Genomic DNA, 15,794 nt, shown 5'->3' with positions numbered 1-15,794 from the left:
GGACTGGAGTGACTTTGGGCATGGAAGGCCGCACTCGCTTACATAACACTGATATCATGCTTTTCTTTGTGATCTTTTATTCAGTTATATCTTTTGCTAAGTTTTAAGTAGTGGCAGTTGATTAAACAGCATTCATTTAATATTACATACCTGATTCAGAGCATTACACACAGATCAACTTAACAATCTGCAAAACCTTGTAGCTACAATGTTGTGTCTCCATAAGGGACAGTTGGCTCCAGGAGATAGATGGGAGTCAGTGCCTGTCCTCGAGAAGGAGAGAATGTTCCTTTGCTGTGTCAAAAGTAGTCAACAAGTTCATATTGAAGTGAAGTTCATATTAATACAGGTTTTGTTTCTTGGCAATTCTGCGGACGCAGGCTCTGGGCGGAGCCAGGAGTTGAACAGATCTAACATGACAATTAAATTGATTTCATTCCCTGGCACAGGATGACAAGACTGGAGCAACGACACTGGATAGGAGAAGGTCTCATACTTTCTAAGATATGAGGTCACTAACCTTTTCTTTTAATTTTCTAGCTTCGTTGATTTGACATATGGGAATGTGTCAAAAAGGGGGGGGGGGGGGGGGGAGTTGAGTTTTAACATCAAACAAGGGTTATATGAACATTTTTATGACTTCATTTGTGCTTTAATAACTCAGGTATGGTAGAACTTAAGCTAATAGTGACCCAAAAGGTTTCCGGACTTTTTTAGAGAATCAGTGAGAAGCATAAATCATTATTTATATGTTTAAGCATTAATCATTGAAATGAACTGAATAGCGTTTAGAAGATAAAATGCCCGTGTTCATGAGAAGCTGAGTACCACACTGGAGAGGAAACCGTGGGATGGTAGGCAGAAGGAAACACGTGATTTTTGTGAAAACGGGGGCAAATGTTAGGATTAAAAATGGCTAATTTGTTTTTGATGTCTTTTGTTAAAATGAGTGGTTTTAATAATTTTCAGACACGCCTTGCAAATGTGCTTATAATGAGTTGGAGTGGCACTCGGTCTTTTGGAGGTCGTAAGCTTCGTTCGGCGTGATGGTCCAGACTGATATATTGCAGGTATTGACTTTGAGTGCAGAGGGCTAAATGCAAACACGCTAACACACACATAGGATATGATTGGAATAAGTCCCTGGGACATTCTGAATATTCTAAACCAATTCTGAATCACCAGAAGATCAGTAGATAACAACATTAGATTATTAGAGCTAGGCAGAGAGGTATTTTGGTTTTCTGTCTCTTACAGAGAAAGGAACAGACACCAGACGAGGTCACAGATATACGAGGATCCTTCGCAGCAGAGACAGACACAGTGGCTGCTGAGACACCAACTGGGTTCAAGTGTCATGGCGTTTGGGCTCCAGCTAGTCACCTCAAAAGGATGGATCCCATAAATACAGCAATAACCATGACGGGGTTGGCGCAAATCCAGGAACACCAGGCCAACGAGGTTCAAGAGGCTCTTGGTCAAAAGGGGGACACGTTCCTGTTCCTTTTTCTGGGGGATACACAGGATACACAGGACCCGAGGATACACAGATCGTTGTTTGAAATCGGGGCATAATAATCCCCTGATCTGTGCAACGTCTGAAGGGTTGTCTAACCCCTGAGGTTGAAGAAAGAAGAGCAGAGGATCACCCAACTGGAAGACACTGGTGGCTGCAGCAATAAAATAAAGGCTAAAAGCTCCTCGGACAGAGGTTCTAGTCTGAGTACATCTGAAGGGTATAAGGTCGCACCAAAATAAAGCTGTGGAAGAACTGGGGAGTGTCATCTGTACCTGCTATTGTAATAATAGTTTTTCTTGCATCTGAACTGCACAAACTCAGAGGTCATCTCACATATGGTTCACCCAACAGGGGGACAAAGGGCCTCAGGAGTGAGAAGAAATGAACCCGCCCACACTGGATTACAGGGTGTAGGCTAGCTCTTTATTCTAAAGAGCTCAACAGGGGGAGTGTGGGATTATAATATTATTTTATGCCATGTTATACCCCTAATTAAAGATTGTGAATTATTATGTAGATTTAGTTTGCATTATTCTCCTGAATTAGAAGAAGGTGATAACTATTGCATTTGTTAAACTGATTTGCATTACATTAGACTGCTGATTTATTGTGAATGAATGATATTGTTTATGATGCATTGTACTGCTGAGTAATAAGAAATACTGTTTGCAGAAAGTCATCGCCTTATTTGTCTGATTGGAAGAGAACAGAACATACTGGAGTTTTCTGCCCCATCTCAGCAGGAGCAGATAAACAGGGAGCCAAGGTCGTAGCTTAGGCGCCGTGTGAGAGAAAGAATGTGAATGTGTAGGCTTTTATGATTAGGTGGGGGCCACTAGAGGCTATAAGAGTTTGATCAATGCTCCACCATTTTGAGATCTGATGCTGCGTACGGTGTCCATCTCCCACGCGTGTGATCATTAAAATCATCGTTTGACTCAACCCGGCCGGACCAGTGTTGTTATTGTGGTTTTCCTCTTGTATCCATCCCCAATATTTGAATCCGTAATAAGAGCCCACTCCGGGTCGGGGATGAGTTCCTGCCCCAAGTGGAGGAGTTCAACTATCTCGGGGTGTTGTTCGTGAGTGATGGGAGAAGGGAGCCGGAGATCGACAGATGGATTGGTGCTGTGGCCACAGTGATGCGGACACTGCACCGGTCCGTCGTGGTGAAGAGGGAGCTGAGTGTAAAAGCGAAGCTCTCAATTTACCGGTCGATCTACATCCCTACCCTCACCTATGGCCACGAGCTGTGGGTAGTGACCAAAAGAACGAGATCGCGAATACAAGCGGCGGAAATGAGCTTCCTCCGAAGGGTGGCTGGCCTCTCCCTTAGAGATAGGGTGAGAAGTTCGGTCATCTGGGAGCGGCTCAGAGTAGAGTTGCTGCTCCTCCACATTGAAAGGAGCCAGCTGAGGTGGTTCGGGCATCTGACAAAGATGCCTCCTGGGCACCTCCTGGGCGCCTCTTGGGTGAGGTGTTCTGGGCATGTCCCACCGGGAGGAAGCCCAGGGCAGACCCAGGACACGCTAGAGAGATTATAACTCTCGGCTGACCTGGGAACGCCTTGGTGTTTCCCCGGATAAGCTGGAGGGGGTGGCTGGGGAGAAGGAGGTCTGGGCTTCTCTGCTTAGGCTGCTGCCCCCGCGACCTGGCCCCGGATAAAGTGAATGAAGATGGATGGATGGATGAATCAAAAGGAAAAATACAGAAATCGCAGAGCAACAAAGGACCGAGACGACAGACTGTACACACAGAAGGTTACAGACACAGGTGAGGACAATCGAGACCACTAGACAAGAGGAGGAGCCTGAAACTAGGAGGAGCCTGTGATTCAGTGGTGCCTGGAGCAGCATCTAATAACCAACTCGCAAAATAAAACATAATAAAAACACAACAACAAACATGAAAACACCAGGCATTATGATACAGACTTATAATTTGCACCGATGTTTTTTCGAAATTCTGTACGCGAAAAGTGAGCGCAAGAGCCCTCGGTGCGCCTGCTCACTGCTGAAGTCAAAGTCAACTTTATTGTCATCTCCGCTACATACAGTCCAGTATATAGAGAGATGAGATGACGAGGCTCCAGTTACAGCAGTGCAAGTAAACAAACAATAAATATAAGAGGAGTAAGAAAATAAATAATCACTTTAGGACTAGGGATATGTGACACAGGACCCAGACACACATGGGTTATGCTTAGTGTCTTTTTATTTTGGAAATAATCTGCGGTTTTTTGGCACCCGCCTCGGACGCAGCCACTCCCTCTCTCTGCCAGTATCATCTGCTCCATCTCACTGTGGGCACACAAAAAGACATCTCCCTCATTAACACAGTTCTGTACCCCTGTTGCCTCCCCGCCTCCATGCTGCCCAGAGAGTTCATTGTGGCTGTATCCCAATTCAGGGTCTGCAGCCTTAAAGTACGCAGCCTTAACGGTCCTCAAGGGCCGCGTACTCAAAGACCGCTAAGGCCGGAAGTGAGAGGCTTGTAGGCTTGTGAAATGGGACGGTCTAGCCTCCGTCGCGCTGCCCAGGTTGCCTAGCAACCATGATACTAACAGCTGGAAATGTTTCATACAGCTTTGTTTGACAGAAATGAAGGAGAACATATTTTGTACATTTGTTTCTACATGAGCTTTGTGTGATTTGATAAGTATCTGAGGCTGAGACCACAGGACTGTAAAACATGATTGTTGGGCTTCATATCTGTACTGAACAGTCATTTTAAGATTAGTTAGTAAATAACAATTAGCTAATGTTGTTCATGAGACTAAAGTCATCTCACTTTGGTAATGTAAATATAATATGGCCAATATTATCGTTATTATATTAATAATTATTAGTTATTACAGCAGTGAGTTTGAACTCTGTGTCAAACACTGAGCTTCAGTAAAGATTCAAATTGCAGCTATTTATATGTCCTATCACCTTAAATCTTCACTCAAAGACAAGTATCTTTGACAGTGTATCTATAGATGTATTATATATAAGAGACAAATATTGTTCTTTTAATATATTGGCATTACTAAATTTGGCTCAATGCTTACATATATGTGTAAAAAGTATATGTATGAGCTGTGATAACGGTTGCTGATAAAATGAAGAGTAGACTGATATATTAAATATTCCTTTATTGGGTGAGAAAATCAGACCATGTCATAACTGCTTTAAGTCATACAGAATAGATATCAGAGCCTTAAACAGTCTGACTTCTGTTAAATGGGTCAAACTGGGCAGAAAGTCTACAAACACATAACATCCTTATAGAATATGATGTAGATCAATTTAAAGCATATAAACAATTACAGCAATATGATGCAACAAACACAGCAGTGCTACTAATCCAAAATACTCAAAGCTTCATAGAACTGAAACAAACATTTATCTTTAGGTCCATTCTGCTGCTGATACATACTTTAGGTTTCTGAATATTAAACTTGTTTCTGCCTTTCATAGTGTGTAACGTGAAGGCCCTGAATACTTTCTCCCACACTGAAAACACTGGAATGATAAAATGATTTGAACATTACCTAATAAGACGGATTCAGGACAGACAGTTATTTTAAACTTTTCTAGCAGTCATTCACAAACAGGGAACAGTCTGTCTATTCTCTCCATCTGTCAGCTGCTGCTGGCTCTTCCTCCTCCTCTTCCTCACACACTGCTGAGTTTGTCCTGGTGGATCATCAGGGGTGCAAAGCCTCACAGATGATGTGCAGCAGTGGGTCCCTCAGTCTGTCCTCACTCTGGACACTTGCAGTTGTCACACATGGAAATCAAATGTGTGATAAGCTGCAGAATTCAAACACAAATGTAACTTATAAATACATGTTCAGACTTTTATTACACAATCAGAGAGAAAGAAAAGAAGAGAGAGTGCAGGACAGACAGGTGACAGTCTCAGGTGTATACACTGCTACAAAACAGCACAAGAGAAGGAGAATTTAGTGATTGTGTTATTACGAGTACTAAACAAGAAGAGTTCCCAGATGGTACAGTGGACACATGTGTGACTCCTGTGATTAAAGCATCTTTCTATCAGCTTAACGAGTGAACCGTCAGCTCGTCCAAACAAACGTTAAAGTCCGTTTGGCTCGACACCACCGAACAGAGGCAGCAATATAACATAGCTAACATTAACAGTGCAGTGGATCCTGCTTGTGCGGTGATATCCAGGACCGCAAACCGAGCAGCATTCACTGACTTTCAGCTTGTTGCGTTTGTGGATATATGACTGACTTTAATTATCCACAAAATCATCACATTCTCTGTAAGATTAAGGCCAACTATCAAACGGCGTATAAAGTAAAGGCTTTAAAACAAAGTAAATGCTGAAAGTACAAACATCGCTAATGTCACATAACTTTGCCGGCATGTGGCCAAAAGTAATGTTTTAATGTTCTTCATTATTAAACATTTGCACATAAATAAGTGACATAATATTCAGTACTTATTGTATAAGCCATGAGACCAGTTTTCCCGTGCTTCACTCGCGTACGTCAGTTTGAAGAGGAAAAAGAACTCCACGGGACTCCGATGTGAAAAGATGTAACAAAAAATTTATTCCACAGTTTGCATCTTACAGGAGTGGTCAGGTTTAACTTATCCTCAACAAAATAACCTACTACGGTAGGAAAACCGTGTGGCTCTGTTCTACCCTGCTGCCGCTTATAGCTTATGCCGTATTAACTCTTTTTCTCTCTCCCCGCTCCCGCACCGCATGCGCTAATTTGCATATATCCATGTTATACCCCTAATTAACCCTAGAACACTATCGCTGGGTGATTTACACCCGAGAAAATACATTTACATGACTTCTCTCTCCTGAAGCTGTTTGCGTGTCGAGGAGCCTGTGCCTTCACCAGGGAAGTCTCAAATGTCCCAGGAATGGGTGGACCAAAGACCAGCTTTCCAGAGTCATTATTTTGTTTTAGGAGTTTTATTTTTCATTTTGTTAGACATGGCACAGTTGAAAGTAAAAGAAGACCACTCTAATTTGTCATGTGTTGTCATATTTTGATATATTTGATTACTTTTCATTGGTTATATTATACCGGGTATAAATCACCCGGCATTAGTGATCGTGTTACTATTTATAGCGATAGTGTTCTAGGGTTAAAGATTAGATTAAGAGCCCACTCCGGGTCGGGGATGAGTTCCTGCCCCAAGTGGAGGAGTTCAACTATCTCGGGGTGTTGTTCGTGAGTGATGGGAGAAGGGAGCCGGAGATCGACAGATGGATTATATATCCGTGTTGCCCGGATTTTACTATAAACACGAGTCTTTAAGGCACATGCATTCATGGTACTACGTAACCAAACCAACACAGCAATAAAATAATTTTAGTTCCACCATAAACATGCATTTACTTCTTAAATTATTAATTACACAAACAAGCTTAACAATAGTGAAATATAAATACTAAAACATATGAACTATCTTAACTTGGCTCCGGTATGTGGGAGCCAAGTTAAGATAGTTCATATGCTCCCACATACCGGCCCCTAATTGTGACTCTATTACACAATTACCCAACTTGTGGAGCCAAAGTACACAAACTTCAGTCTCTGCAGTTGATTACTTCAGTCCGATTCCGGCAGAAGGCAAATCTTCGTAATAGGTCTGTCCAGTACACTCGTTTTGGTCTTGAGCCTAACCTGCCGCACCATTCCTGCCTTGTCCGAGATGGTATGGATTACTTTCCCTGTAATCCAAGAGTTGCGTGGGGCTGTATCATCAACAACAAGCACAATGTCTCCAACCAAAAAGTTGCGAGATGGACGGGTCCACCTTTGCCTCTCTTGAAGTTGTGGCAAATATTCCCGTGCCCATCGTTTCCAGAATATTTCCGACATGTATTGCACTTGCTTCCATCTTCTTGCATAGAGATCTTGCCTGTCGAACAGTCCGGGAGGAAGAGATGGTTTATTCCTGAGGATCAACAGGTGATTGGGAGTGAGTACTTCCAAATTATTTGGATTGCTGGACGCTTTGGTTATTGGCCGACTATTAATAATGGCCTCCGCCTCACACAGAAGTGTATGCAGGCTCTCTTCCTCCAGTGTCTGCAGCCTCAAGGTAACGTATGGGATTTTCTTCACTGACTTGATCAATCTCTCCCAGACCCCTCCATGATGGGGTCCTGAGGGAGGGTTGAACGTCCACTGAATGCCTTGTTGTTTTAGGTGGTCTTCAATTTTGGACACATTCCATTCAGCAATGGCTCTTTTAAGTTCACACTCTGCACCAATGAAGTCAGTTCCATTGTCAGAACGAAGGATCTTTATCTGGCCTTGTCTGGCTATGAAGCAACGGAGAGCATGGATGAAGGAATCTGTGTCCAGCGAGGCTGCCATCTCCAAGTGTATTGCACGAGTAGTTAGGCAGGTGAAAATGACTCCATACCTCTTCACCGTACTTGGACCACGTTTGATCTCGAACGGACCAAAGTAGTCTACTCCGCAGTTAGTAAATGGAGGGTCATCTGGCAAAACTCTGTCTCGGGGCAGGTCAGCCGTTTGCTGCTGCCCTGCAACTCCATGCTCACGCCGGCAGGCAATACACCTAGCGAGTATTTTTCTTACTGCAGAGGCACTGGGTACCCAAAATTTTGTTCTCAACTTGGAGAAAACATGATTGCGACCACAATGAGCCAAGTTCTCGTGTATTTCTCTGAGGATAAGCTTCGTGACGTGAAGATCCTTGTTCAGGATTGCTGGCCGCTTAGACTCCTCGGGTAGTGCTACTCTGCTGAGTCACCCTCCGACCCTGAGGATGCCTTGTTCAAGTACTGGACACAGTTTGAAAAGTCCTCTTCACCCCTTGACCTTTAGAAAGTGCGCTGATCTCCTTGGGAAATGTCTTCCTTTGACGGTAGCGAATGATTGCTTCTTCAGCCTTAGCAAGGTTCTCTACAGTTAGCTTGTTGGTGTCCCCTTGAAACAGGCTGTCCTTGAAACCTTTCATATCCCTATCGACTTCAGGATGAGTTTTAACAGCACTCAACTCCTTCCTTTTGAGACACAGTTGCAGCAGAATGCTCTTGACTTTAAGCATCCATGCCACTGCCCTTTTAAGCTTAAACCAGGATGAGAAGTACTGCAGGAACTCCAGCACTACATCTTCACATTCCTTGATTGTACTAGCACACACCAGGTTACCCTTTACCTCTGGGTCATCTGTAGTCAGGCCTTCAACTGGGTGCACCTCTTCTGGCCACTCTTTCATGGATTTGGTGAGAAAGTCCGGCCCCTGTACCCATGTGTGGGACTGCAGGTATCTCTCTGCTTGGAGCCCTCTTGACGCAAAGTCGGCAGGATTCAGTGAGGTGTTGATATACCTCCATTGCTCTGGACTGGAGCATTTCAAGATGGCATCCACACGGTTAGCAACAAAGGTATGGAATCTACTTGTTTGATTGCTGATATACTTGAGTACCATGGTACCATCTGACCAAAATACAGATGGTTGGAGTGGAAGCTGCAATCCAGATGTCAGAACCCTGTCCATGCGTGCTGCCATTGTTGCTGCGGTAAGTTCCATGCGGGGAACTGTAATGGGCTTAAGTGGGGCCACTCTTGCCTTTCCCAACATGAATGCGCAGTAGACTTCGTTACGGTTGTTCCTCTGTAGCAAGTAGCTTACTGTACCGTAGCCCTCTTCACTGGTATCAGCAAAGTGTTGCAGCTGATTGTATACTGACTCTCCAAAGCCCACAGGTTTAAAACATCTTGGAACGCTTATGTTCTCCAGCTGGTGGAGCTCATGCGTCATCAGATACACTTCATACATAGGTCACACCAAAACCACAATGACTTTTAACACAATTTAAAAAGGAACATGGCATCTTCATGGCAGATGTTTCCTGTCAACCTTTTGACTGCCGCTTTTGACTGCCGCTTCTCCAAACCCGCAGTTACAAGCAAACTCTCTAACTGAGTGTGTGTGTGTGTGTGTGTGTGTGTGTGTGTGTGTGTGTGTGTGTGTGTGTGTGTGTGTGTGTGTGTGTGTGTGTGTGTGTGTGTGTGTCGTCCTTAAATGCTCTCTCATCTCACCCGTTGCACTTCTGACCTTTTACCAGAACAGAGGCTCATCCTTATGTGTAATAACCTAACTGGAACTATATGTAGTATGTTGAATAAATGTTTTAATCAAGAACCTCTACTAAAAGCTTAATAAAAGAATATAAGAGTATAAAAAGACAATTTGAATAACCTGCCCTTAGACTCTGCTTTCGGTTTCACTTCTGCAAAAGGCACACTCTGCAAACCTGCAATTTCCTGTCAGCCTGCAACTTAGTCTTTCTGAAAGACACACACTGTTTAAACATCTGAATACAATACCAATGCTGTAGATTATATTATTAATGCAATGGTAATGATGATGATTATTAACAATAGCAGTAAAATAATTTCCCTGATCTCCACAACAGCTGAAGCATAGTCCTTTAGTTCATATGAAGTCAAGCTTTTCCTTATGAAGTGACTTCTTCATCCTCTTGCACTGTTCCATGGTGTGCTCTTCACCACGACAGAAGAGACAGGGTTTAGAAAATGCACACACCTGATTTCCGCTGACCTTGTTCCTTTCTTTAGAGGGTAAGTCCTGTGTAGTGGTGATAGTTGCAGCTGTGGTGAATCCTTTTCTGTTTCCACTTCTCCTTTGCAACCTCTCATCCACTTGCCCTCTAACTTGGACCTTTAAGGTGCTGTCCTTTATATCACCGAACAATGGATGCAAAACTTGTTTGGCCTGCTTATTGACAAACTCCGCCAGATCTGCAAACTTGACTCTGCGTTTTGCCTTGTCTAAGACCCCGCAAGCAAATGTTCTCCACCTTTCTCTCAGCTTGTACGGAAGCTTGGAAACGATAGCACGCATGTTGGCCGTGTTATCCAACTCCTCCATGTACTCCACATCCATCATTGCATTATGACATCCAGTAAGATAGAGGCTGAAAGCATGCAGAGCCTCTCCATCATCTGACTTGATGGTTGGCCAGTTAAGAGCCTTGTGAATGTATGCCACTGATATCTTGTAGGCATTTCCAAAGTGCTCTTCCAACAGTCTCTTAGCCGTTTGATATCCATGTATAGGTTCCATATGAAGACAACTCCGTATCAATTCTCGTGGTTGCCCACTTGTGTACTGTTCCATGTAGTACAATTGATCCTTGTCACTCTCTGTTCTATGCTCCACAACATGTTCAAATGACCGCATGAACAGCCGATACTCCAATGGGTCCCCTTTAAGTCACAGAAATGCGGCCTTTAAGGCTGCAGACCCTGAATTGGGGTACAGCCTGTGTCACCCCTCCTCTGCAGCAGGCCAGCAAACCACGCCCCCGACACAGCTTCCCCACCGGCCCACCGAGGCCGGGGACTAGGGATAAAAGGCTCAATAACAATTTAAAATTTATAATTTACAGTTTGATGATTTAAAGTCACACACACAACACGTCGAAAGGGGAGGGGCCGGCTGCTTCGAAATAGAGCACATTTCATTCATAATGTGGAATATCTAAGCCCATTATGTATTCATGATTTGAATCCTGGGTTGTGTGAAATCCCAGAAATACACCTTAGACAAAGTGAATCTGTGAACTAATATGTAGGTCTATTAGGTTATGTTGTGGTGATCCTCGGGTTGAAGGATGGGTGTTCATACTGGAGTGCATAATTAAAACCAATGGAAGATGGACAAGAAAAGTGTCATGGTCCCGGGCCATGTGGGCCCGGTATTCTCAGTTTTTGTATGTTTTGTATTTCATCCCCTAGTCATGCCTTGGTTCCTAGGTTCTTCTGTTAAGATGTTCCTTATTTGGTTACCTCCTGTGTGCCCCTGTGTAACTGTGAGCCCTCGTGTTTTATTCCATGTCTTCCTCAGCCCGTTATGTCTGTGTTTTCCCCGTGCTCTCTCTCCTCCTGTTTGAACCTCTGTACTTCCTGTTTGACTCTGCCTGTCTCCCGTCAGTGTTATGTTCACCCCGCCCTGTCTCGTTATGGTTATCTGTGTCAGCTGTGTTCCCCGTGTGTTCCCACTTTCCTCGTTAACCCTCTGTGTATTTCTGTCTGCGTCTCCCTCTGTTCGGCGTCGCATTCTCCCTCATGCTGTGTGTGATTCCCCCTGTGTTTCCTGGTGAACTTTATGTTAGTTTTTCCCAGTTTAGTTTTCCTATTATCTTTTGTCAGCAATAAAGCTGCATTTTGAGTTTATCCCTTGAGTCCGTGAGTTTTTGCGATTGGGTCCTCATCCTGCCTGCCACACAGCCGTATCATGACAGAAGAACGCGACCACGACATGGACCCAGCAACTCACAACCCCTCCGCTGAGCTCCGGGAGGATTTGATCTATACGGTGGAGTACCACTGTCAGGAGTGGGAGGCGCTGCCAGGAGACGAACATCGGGAGGTCGTAGCCGTCCGTCTACAGCGGATGGTGTCCGGACTCCCGTGGCTGTTCGGAGCGCTGCACCCCCACATCCGGGACTTCCTTGTTTCCACCGTAGGCGTCCGCCCGGAGCTGCCTCTCCAGTGTGAGGGGTCGGAGGACGTTCAGCCCGGTCCGCTGGAGGATTCGCGGCCCGGCTCATCTCCTCCCCCCTCTCAGCGAAAACGGCGCTCACGCCGCCGCCGCCCTAAAGTTTCTGAGCAAACTCCGGTGGTGAGTGACACTAACTGTTTCTTCCATGCCACTTCCAAGTCGGACCAACTCGGACAATATTCTGTTCCTGAGTCCGCAGTTTTTCACGTCTGTAACTCATCAGAGATGAACAGTAAGTTTGAAAATGACTGTGTTTCCAGGCCTCATAACATTTCTAAGTTCACCTCTGCACCTATTAAGCATGAGACTGAGTTCATTGCCCCCCTAGAGACTGCTGTTCAGGCTGACTTAAAAAACTCTGGCACTGTAGACTCTGTGTGCGTCATCCCAGAGACTGTTAACTCTGTGTCTGGTAATTCTGGGTCAGTTAATCCAGAGTCTGCATTACCTACCCTCACACCCATGTTTGAGAATGACTGTTTTTCCTTTGCTCCTCCCGGGTCAGCCGTAATTGACACACAGACTGATAATCCCACTTTAGAAAAGAAAAAGACTATTTTTGAGTTGCATACTTGTGAACTAAGTGTTAAAACAAACTGTCCTGAGGTTCCTCTTCCTGCTGAAACCAGAGGGGACCCCCTGGAAAATGAACAGTGTGTCTGCCAACCTCCAAAGGCTACACTTTCTGTTTCTCAGGTTGCTTGTGACCCTCTGCCACATTTAGCTTTTCCTGCCTTGTCTGCTAGCTCTGACTCTGTTTCTCCAGGGATAAAGAATGTTGCTCCTCTCGTGTTAACACTAGCTGATGCGAAGTCTGTTAACTCAGGTTCTGAAAACACTAAGACTGTGCATTCAATCACAACTGTTAAGGTTAAGTGCAACAAGTTACCGTCCGTCATGTGTAAACTGCTAGGGGAGCTCAGGTTGACTATTCCTGAGTTAGTTTCTCACCAAGTTGCCTCGGACACCGCCTGTGTTAACTCCCCAACTCCTGTACCTCCTATGTATAAGACTGTGGATGGTGTTTCTTCAGTCCTGAACTATGCTGCTCTCCAGCCTGTATATTTAGAAACGGTCTGTGTGAATGCTCCTGTGTCCGCAACGGATCCCTTTGTGCTCGGTATTACTGACTCTGACTCTGCTAAACCTGGATCTTCCTGTGCTATGACTGTTTTAGAGACTGCTACTCCTAACATGGACAGCTTAAGGCCTACAGAGTTGCCAGGAGTGACTCGCCATGGATCTCTATTGGCTAACACTGCTTCTAGCTCCACTAACTCGATTCTCCCTGTGTCTGTTTCTGTTCCTGTGCTTCGCTCTCCGCCTCCAGTTCCTGTAACCAGGGCAGCGCGGGCCCAGCTCTCCCTTGCACCCGTATCAGCTCCTCGGGTGAGGGTGGCTGAGGTCCAGCTGGTCCCTGCTTCTGTCCCCAGCCTGGCAGAGGCTCCGTTCATCCCGGCACCCGTACCTGCTCCTCGGGTGGGGTTGATGGACACCCAGCCATTGCCTGTTCCGGTTCCCCGGGTGAGGTCAGCCGTGACCCTGCTGACTCCTGCACCCGTCTCAGTTCCTCGGGTGGGAGCGACAGAGGTCCAGCTAGCTCCTGCACCTACACCGGCCCCCAGGGTAAAGGCAGCCAGAGCCCAGCTCGTCCCTGCACCCGTATCTGTTTCTCGGGTGGGGATGGCTGGTGTTCGGCCAGGCCTAGCACCTGTTCCTGTTCCCAGAAAGAGAGCAACCCAGAGTCAGACACCTGCTCAACCACAAGCGCAACTACCACTTCAACTGGCTTTACTATCCATAACACAGTCTGTAGCTCAGTTGTTTACGCAGTTTCTTGTTTTGTCACCAGTCCAGGCTTTAGCACAGTTAGCAGCTCCATCTCCTGTTCAGTCATCGGTTCCACTACCTGCTGTTTCGCCATCACTGCGACATGCACCCCTGTCTTTAGCGCAGCCATCAGCTCCACAGTCTGCTCAGTCATCCGCTCCGTTACCGCCTCAGTCCTTTGCCTCATTGCCTGTTAGTTTGTCAGCTCAGTTATTGTCTCTGTCACCAGCTCAGTGCTTAGCCCAGCAACCCGTTCAGTCACTGCCCACCTCAGCTGGAAGCCTTTGTGAGCCTTCTTCGCCAGCTGAGGATTACGCGGTGCTGACACACTTTAAACTGACTGTTTGCCCTACACAGCCCCAGCCGTTGCATCCTAAGCCGGCTGTGTGCCCTGTGCCGCTACAGTCAGCACCCGCGGTGCCAGAGGTCCCCGCACCCGCTGGCTCTGCATCCGTCTCCGCTGGGGGTTCAGGGGAACCCCTCCAGCCTCTCTTCGTCTCCGCTGGCGGCTCTGGTCAGCCCGGCCAGCACCTCCTCGTCTCCGCTGGCGGCTCTGGTCAGCCCGGCCAGCGCCGCCTCATCTCCGCTGGCGGCTCTGGTCAGCCCGGCCAGCGCCTCCTCGTCTCCGCTGGCGGCTCTGGTCAGCCGTCGCCGCCGTTGCCGTTGCCTTGCGCGCGGCCGGCCTCCGGACCAGCTCTGTCTCCTGTGCCACCCGTCTGGTCGGCCCCCCGACCGTGTGGCCCGTGAACTTTTGTGCCTGTGGGCCCTGGGTCGGCCTCCTGACGTTTGTTATGAACTAGTGTCTTGTGCTCCGGTGTTTTCTGTTGGGGGTTTTGTTTCCTGTTTTGGTCCCTCCGTCCTGGTACCCCGCCTCCCGCCCTGGGTGGGGTGTTTTCTGTTTTGCTTGTGTTTTGGTTCCTGGGTTTGGGCTGTCGGGTGCCAGCCCTTAAGGGGGGGGGGGGGTGATGTCATGGTCCCGGGCCATGTGGGCCCGGTATTCTCAGTTTTTGTATGTTTTGTATTTCATCCCCTAGTCATGCCTTGGTTCCTAGGTTCTTCTGTTAAGATGTTCCTTATTTGGTTACCTCCTGTGTGCCCCTGTGTAACTGTGAGCCCTCATGTTTTATTCCATGTCTTCCTCAGCCCGTTATGTCTGTGTTTTCCCCGTGCTCTCTCTCCTCCTGTTTGAACCTCTGTACTTCCTGTTTGACTCTGCCTGTCTCCCGTCAGTGTTATGTTCACCCCGCCCTGTCTCGTTATGGTTATCTGTGTCAGCTGTGTTCCCCGTGTGTTCCCACTTTCCTCGTTAACCCTCTGTGTATTTCTGTCTGCGTCTCCCTCTGTTCGGCGTCGCATTCTCCCTCATGCTGTGTGTGATTCCCCCTGTGTTTCCTGGTGAACTTTATGTTAGTTTTTCCCAGTTTAGTTTTCCTATTATCTTTTGTCAGCAATAAAGCTGCATTTTGAGTTTATCCCTTGAGTCCGTGAGTTTTTGCGATTGGGTCCTCATCCTGCCTGCCACACAGCCATATCATGACAAAAAGTTCAAAGCCATCAGGTGCTCAGTTTAGAAAAAAGAGAAAAGAAGAGGAGGAGAAACGAGCAAAAGATACAGGTAAGCAGATGTGTCATTGGATAATGGCAGGTCATCCTGAAACAATCAGAATCAGAATACTTTATTAATCCGTAAGGAAATAATGTGGATTACAGTTGCTCCAAGAAGAAATGGTAAAAATAGTAACAGTAACAGACTAAACTCCAAACAATACATTATGTTACAGATTTGAATAGTAATTAGTCATTGTCAATTGTTGATTTGTCCTGTTCTCATTGTATGACGAATTATGATGGCTGTTTGGTAGCCGTTTGCATACAATGCATACTCTCTCTCTCTTCAA

This window comes from Rhamphochromis sp. 'chilingali', assembly GCF_963969265.1.
Source record: "Rhamphochromis sp. 'chilingali' genome assembly, chromosome: 5".
In the NCBI taxonomy this organism is placed as follows: domain Eukaryota; kingdom Metazoa; phylum Chordata; class Actinopteri; order Cichliformes; family Cichlidae; genus Rhamphochromis; species Rhamphochromis sp. 'chilingali'.
The sequence above is the reverse complement of the archived record's forward strand: the minus strand, read 5'-3'. Positions refer to the sequence as shown.